Here is a 7,672-nt window from a genome sequence, read left to right as displayed (position 1 = left end):
TCTTCAGATAAGAGTAACAGCAGTTTGAGACACTTGTTTAGTGCAGATAACGTAAAATTAACACAGTTGATAAGTTATCAATGTAGACACTTCAAAGGACCTTATTCATTTAAGGCTGTATTAATATCCTTATTTACCATCTACCGGTATGTAGACTTATTTATTTGTTCAAGTATTGCAAAACCTAAAAAAAAAGTTTGCCACCAACCATTGGGTCTACTGCGGGAGAAAATACAAAAGGAATGTTTTTAATATCAAGCCCGCATGCTACGGTCTCAAATGTCACGACTGACTGACAGAGCAAGAAATGACATAAATATTACGAAGCCGCAAAATCAACACATGTTAGTGCAGCGGTACTTCCGTTGTTAGGCCACGACGCCAGCGCCAAACCTTTCGTCCCTATCCTGTGTGAATACTGCTATTTGAAATGAATTGTGTAATTTTTTTGACGTCCACGGCGAACCGACCTTGAAGGTCGTTCCGTCACTTAAAGAGTAGCTTCACTTTGGTTGTCAACATTACGCCGCAGCATCACAGCAACGTCTCATCAATGAGGTGTCCACATTTGATGGAATCGAAAAGTAAACGCTTGGACGACCAAGTCTAGAAAGCACCACACTGAAATATTTGCCGCCTCGTTAGATTTCTTTATTTCTGCTGAATGCCAATTAATTTCTCCTTTGGAAGGTTCGACGAAAAGAAACCCAGTAGGTATGTGAAAGCACAAAACGATTTTAAGTATAATAGTTCCTGAACAAAGAAAATAAGCACACAGCTCATAGATAAGAACGTAAATAGGTAAAAAAATTAACAGAATATTGTTTAAACCGCGAAGCAGTCTGTACCGTCAGTGAGATATTTATTTTTTCGTTGCTTGTGGCAAATTAATAGGAAAGACGTAGCTGCAGAGCAAATATAGTTAATGGTTGGAAGAGCTACCGGTAGTAACAAAACAAAATCTGCAGCTTAGACAAGACATAGATATAAATCCTAGTAATACCAACGTATTTTCAGAAACATGTATTACCAAGGGTGGAGGGGGGTACTTTAAGCCGACCGCATAAAACATTTTAAAAAAATAATTTCATAATTGTTGTTGATCTGCATTAACAACATATTTTTTTTAAAGAGGAACTGAAGTGTAATTATGAACCAGAACTTAAGAATATCTTTTGGCTACTGATTGGATTAAAAACAGTAAATATTTTTTCAAAAGTTTAAAGAATGTACCTGACTGGATTGAAATATTGGTTAAAGGCAGACACAAAGTACCACCCCATCCCCACATGGCATCTTGAGGTTTAAGATAGATTTGTTTCATGAGTGAATCATCAAAAAAATTGCATAACCAAACAGGAAAGGATGCATGGAATGTCTGGAATTGTTGTGTGTCAGAATATCACATGAAAATCATTTGTATTGAAGAGAACATTATGGATACAAGTTAATATAATGCTGCTGTTTGCTGTTCTCCACAAGGGGTTGAGCTGGTTGCAGTTTGTAAGCAGATGGAAATAACCCTGACTACTGTCAAGTGATTGAAAGCTGCCGGAAATGGGTGTGTTGGGAAGGCTGCCAAGGGTTGTGTGCCATAGGTAACAAAGATACCTCAAGTATTATCCTCTCTTGTGATTACTGTCTCTCTTGCAGGAAATAGAAGTCTAATCAGTACCCATTCACTTGACTATGATTGGTGTGTCAGTGGTGGGTCTAGGTATCCTATAAGGGGTAGACAGGGACCAGGGTGGACTCAAGGTGTAATACCGATCCCTCTAATAAACAAGTTCCAGGTGCTGTCTTTCACTGAAGCTGACATTAAGCCAGGTGGACTCACATCACCACTTTTGGGGAAACCCACTTTGTCCTGTGTTTAGAGGAAATAAACATGAAAGAGTAGGAGTCTATTAATTGTCAGCAGTTAAAATGGATGGAAAATAATAGTACCCCTTATGTAAATGTCAAAAAGGGATAGGAAGGAACACCAGGTACACTCGGTTTGTATGTCTGAGGCCTCATTCGACGCGTTGAAGAGGTATGCTCTCAGCTGTTGAAGGAACAGGGTGCAACCAACTACAGATTGTGGTGCACATTGGACAGATGATGCTTGGCATCTGAACTCTGAGGTCATACTTGGTTGAGAATACCAGCCTTGCTAACAGAGTTTCAATGAAGTTCACAACCTGCAGCATTGCCTCCAGAACAGATCATGCCCCCCACCCCTCCAGTTCTGAGTTGAATGGAAAGCGTGAACCAGAGACACCATGACTGAGTGAGGTGGCACAATGGTTATCCCACTGGACCCACATCTGTGAGAATGATGGTTCAAATCCACATCTGGCCCTCAAGGTGTAGTTTTTTGTAATTGCCCGAAATTGCTCCAGGCACATGCCAGGATGGTTTCTTTGAAAGGGCACTGCCCATTTCCTTCCCTATCATTGATCCAGTCCGAGCTTGTGTTCCGTTTCTAATGACCTCAATGTCGACAGGACATTAAATCCTAGCACTCTTTCTTCTTTTAGAGACTCTGAGGGTTCTGTGACAAGCTAGGGTGTGACTTCCTAGGCTTGCACCATAGAGCTGAGAGTTGTAGGGTCTCCGTAAATAGGTCAGGTGTGCACTGCACATCAGTGGTAAGTTACCCATGTAGCTGACCGTGTGTAGGGTGCACCACAACGGTTTATATGTCTCGCCATCCAATTCAAATGCCTCCCACAGATCCTAGTGGTTAACTGCTGAAGCATTCGCAACAAAGTCCCAGGGAAAGAAGTGCTTCTAAAAAGCACTGGATCTCGCATAATATTAAGCAGGAAAGCTGGTTAGAACCTGAAGTTGACAGTTGTATGATCTTTGGGGAAAATGTAAGCATGTACCGGAAGTATAGGGAAACAGGAAATGGAGGTAGTGTATGTTTTGCAGTAGATGAGAATCACAGATCCATTTAGATAGAAGTTGAAGCTGGACATAAGATTGTTTGGGCAAGACAGTATCAAGGACAGACATAAAATTATAGTAGGGTCCTATCAACTACCAAATTCTTCTCCTCAGTTAACCAAAAACTTTAGAGAAAACCTCAGTATGCTTGTACATAAGTTCCCTGATCATACTGTGATCACTGAAGGAGGATTTAATAATCCAACAATCAACAGGGATAATTATAGTTTTGTTGGTGGTGGGTGTAACAATACATCCTGTGTTGCATTACTGACTACCTTCTTTGGAAACAATGTAGCACAGATACTTCAGAACCCCACTTAGAATGGAAACAAATTTAATGACAATGAACAGACCTGGCTTCTTTGAGGAAGTCCACATCAAAACTGGTATCAATGACCCTGAGGCAGTTGTAGCAACAATGAGTACTCTGATGATAAGAAGCGGTGTGACATTGGATTGCAAGCAAAATTCACACCTCTCACAGCAGTTGACTTACTTGATCTGCACAGCCTATCTTATTCTCTGGATTGCCGGCTCCGTCGATCTCCAAAACCTTCTTCTCCGAAGAATAATGCTGGTTACAGGAATTTATAAGACTCTGTCTCTATTTTTGAAATAAATTAGTACTCAAAGAATACTTTAAACTCAGAAATAGTATATTTCAACTTCCATAGAGAACAAATTCAATATTTCTCACATCAGTATTCGAATTTTTATAAGTCAACTGATTTGTCTTGCGCTTGACTCGATGAAATACATCTGCAATAATGTACTTTTTACAACCACATAATTTATGAACATGTCTTGCTTCTAGCAAGTCCAACACATGAAGTATAATTAACAATGTTTCAGCTGTTCTTTTTTCTCGTTACAATAATCAATGATATAAAACCCCATAAGATACATAAACATTCTTGTTCTTCTAATATGACTCCCGTGGCACGAGCGGCAAACACTTGACGATGCCGTTTGATCGTCGTGTCTACCTTGTGCTCGTGACTCCTTTCCAGCCTGCACACACAAACATGTGTCGCGCAGTATGTATGTTCTCCCACTCTTATTTTTAAAATATCGTGTGTTCAAGACGGTAGAAGGACGAGTGGTTCTAGAATGTATGCGGAAATTCTCGAAGCACTACATATCCCTCCCCTCAGCTCGAGCATGTGATATTTTATACATACTCATTATGTACATTAGTATTACATATAATAACAACTCATAATTCCACAATATACCCTCCACATTCTTTTATTAACTGTGCATTGCCCTTTTTTTACTGTTTAGCTTTTCTTTTTCCATTTTACTTTGATTATAAAACGGGAGTATTTCACTCAGTGTTGGAGTCAATTCTTTTATATCTAGGAGTCGTGGGGCCTAAACCTTTGGTTTCCAATTGCAAGCTCCAGGTGTTCATGACACTTGAATATTTTACTCTTTATTCTAATTCTTTGTACTGCTTCTTTAGAATGTAATAGCCTCATTAATTATAGACTATTTGTAGTCTGGATGAACTCTGGGCATATGAAAGTGTTCTTCTCGACACTTGTAAACTCACATGAATCATAATAGTGCTAGTGAAATATAGAGTTCAAACTCACCAGAACAATTCCTACAAAATGTATGACTTTTGTCACGATACTGTCCTTTTCTCCTAGGATCAGTACCTATACCTTACATGTGGGTTGACCCTATGAGTACACTTCCTCCATCTGTTCCGGTAGGTATGCCCCTTTATAACAAAACCCTATTCCTCTATGTAGGTACGCCTGCCTTATATCCTTAGCAAATGTCGGGTACGTCTCCCTTATCCTTTATGAGCTGGCCTCATGGTTCATTGCCCTAGTATACATTTTTATGTACACTAAAATTAAATATTTCCTGGGAAATATATAAATCTATTATACACATCGTATATCCTTCTTAATACTTCCTTTGGTCCCTAGAGTCCTCCCCTACTTTTCAACTTCTACATACTTAGTATATACTATGTCTCAAAACACTATTCAATATATAATATGTTTACTTAGGTTATAAGAGTCCCACTATCCTACAAATCATCTGAATATTTGTTAGACTGACATTCCTTAATAATTATCACAATCAATTCCTCCCTGGCTTATGTTCTCTTTCCTTACTCATGCCTCCTTCTTATGTATTCTCATTCAAAAATCATCGTAGTTTTTCTATACTTATGTACATATGCGATACTGAATTGTCATAGTTCTTCAATAAATAACAATGTGTGCATATTTCCAGATGTACACATACCTTCCCCCTACAACACTTGATGGTTCTTACCTCTCAACAGGTTTCTAGTTAGTAGTTTCAGTGTTTGTGTACTCGTGTATCGTTGTGTGTATGATGATGTGTGTTTGTGCAGCCTGATTCTTCGGTCTTCTTATCTGGAGATAAGCTGTAGGTTATTGGAAACCATGGAGAATATGAAGAAGTTGTGCGATAGAAGTAGATGAATATGGAAGGAAGGAAAAAATAGGCAGGTACTCAAAAGAGAAGTAAGAAAGGAAAAAAAAAAATAGAAATGGTTGCTAAGATTGAAGAAGAGAAAGAAGACAGCCCCAAAGACAGGAAACCCTTCCCATCCCCCTTCCCCATGATCCCTATTCTGGTACCGCGCGCCGCGGAATTTGAATCCCTGCCAGACGTCATGGACGTCGAAGACCCATAGAGGTCCCTATACCATCACACCGTAAGCTGTGGCGGCGTGCGCCTCCTGGCCCGCATTTAGAGTGAGGGTGCCACAGTGGAACACGTGGTTGCAGTGGCCAATAGCGGTGTCCCCGATCAAGTACTTAAGTGCCTGCCTGTCGCACAGCCTGCCAGTCTAACCTCCCGTGCGTCTCAGGACATATCGCCTCGCATTAGACAGCGTATTGACTTTCATGTTTTCTTTACAAGTGAGTGTGGTTGTCTTGTTTGGTTCATGACTCTGTTGTCTGTTCTTGTTGAGTCGTAAGGTCCTTTGTTGGTCATGTCCATCCTCTCCCGTTGCGTTGTTGTTCGCGGGCTGCTCCGCGGGTCCCGCCGCGTTTCCGTCACTACAACCCCAAGACTGTTCCGGTCGCCATTACAACACCTACCTCGCTGGTACTTGAGTGAGAAACCAGAGGAGGTATGGTGTTAAATTGTCTCTTACAGAACAGACATTCTCACCTTCACCCTTGAGGTCCCCGAAGAAAATCTTAGCAACCCCTATGGAACGGCAAATGGTGAAGAATCAGTCACACTTGTTTGCGAGGGTTTTTTGAAAGGTGCAACGTGTGTTCAGTATTAGCCATGACATATCTGTTGGTGTAAATTGTGCTTTCTGCACTACCCACCCCTTCCAAAAATTATACAAACCCTCCCATTTACATCACATTTCCTAAGAGGTATAAAATATTCTATACAAAATAGAAAATTATACACTACGATAAAATAGTTGTTCTGTTCTTCGCATTATATTACATTATCCATAAATATAATATTCTGTTCGTTTCATTTCATGTCTAGTGACTACTTTCTTTCTTATTCTGTGAGTCTCTTGGGTTGTTTTCTACTTGACTGTCATATCCAGTTTTCTCCGTACTAAAATTATAGGATAGTTTAAGAATTCAAGAATAGATTACAGAATAGTTTAAGATTTGAAGGGAATTCGGTACAGGAAAACTATTTTGGTAAGAACACCGAAAAAACTCAGGATCCGACAGTCTTCAGTCCACTCGTTAACACAGAACGTTAACATCCATGGGAGGTATAAAACTTTATGTCCTTTACTTTGCACTTTCCTTTCTCTGATCCCTTTATAGGATCCACTAAAAATAATGTTTTGGGATGTAATACCATTTGTCTTCGGTAAGGTCCTTCATATTTCTGAAAAAACTTGGGTGTCTCTTTCTTCAAGTCAGAGCTCTGAAGATGATGTTAGGTTGTTCAGGCCAATTAAAACATTTAATTGGAGGTTCTCCTACAAAAGGTTTGCCTATTCCTTCTAAAGGTGTTAATCCAGTTGATAAATGCACTAATTCATTTAAAATAAGCTCAAAGTCTTTGATCTTCATTGCCCATAAAGTATGTTTTTCATGGCAGCAGGTGCGGCATAATTTCCCAATCTCTTTCATTACCCATTCACACGGATTCGAGGACGTGTTATAGTTGGATATTAACACTTGATGAATACCTTCAAATGCTAAAAATTCTTTAAAATCATTACTAGCAACCTGTGGTCCATTATTGGAGAGAAACCATTTCGGTTTGCCTTCCTCCAGAAAATGTTGTAAACAATGTATCACGTCTGGTGTATTTCCTTTTTCGTGGGATATAACTTAACATACTTTGACCAACACTCTATGAGGACTAAAATATACAACACTTCTCCCTTTCCTTTCAGAATTGGTCCAAAGAAATCCACTGCTGTAAGATCGTGTATAAACTTAGGAATGATTGGATACAATTTGTATTTAATATGAGTGTTATTCTCTTTCACCTTCTGACAGATTTCACAAGTCCTAATTAAAGATACTACTTTATCTACTAGCCTTTTAAAGTAATTGAACCTATTCATATGAGCTATACATTTCTTTATTCTGAAGTGTCCATACCCTGTATGATCATACCAAACAATTTCGTCTTCAATTAACTTCAGAATGCATAAATGCCACCATTGCGATGTTATACTATGTCTCCAAAATAAATTATGTCCCATAATTTTCCACTTCCCTGCTTGATTATGTGACAA

At 39.3% G+C, this 7,672-nt stretch overlaps 1 protein-coding gene across 4 annotated transcripts in view; it reads left to right on the top strand.

Moving 5' to 3' along the window:
* Nucleotides 1–7,672, top strand: part of LOC124590384 (thialysine N-epsilon-acetyltransferase-like) — a 139,739-nt gene that overhangs the window by 690 nt on the left and 131,377 nt on the right. Inside the window, exon 1 of one of the 4 annotated variants that reach the window (XM_047131648.1) lies at nucleotides 24–146. The exons of 1 other annotated variant lie outside the window; for it this stretch is intronic. The gene's annotated coding sequence lies outside the window, so the exon portion shown is untranslated. Of the gene's footprint in view, nucleotides 1–23; nucleotides 147–417; nucleotides 715–7,672 lie in introns of those variants that run through there. 2 more of the 4 variants (XR_006976585.1, XM_047131645.1) reach the window with 2 other exon arrangements.

Source organism: Schistocerca americana, chromosome 2 (genome assembly GCF_021461395.2).
Source record: "Schistocerca americana isolate TAMUIC-IGC-003095 chromosome 2, iqSchAmer2.1, whole genome shotgun sequence".
Taxonomy (NCBI): domain Eukaryota; kingdom Metazoa; phylum Arthropoda; class Insecta; order Orthoptera; family Acrididae; genus Schistocerca; species Schistocerca americana.
Note: the sequence above shows the minus strand (reverse complement) of the source record. Positions and strands in the feature narration are given on the sequence as shown.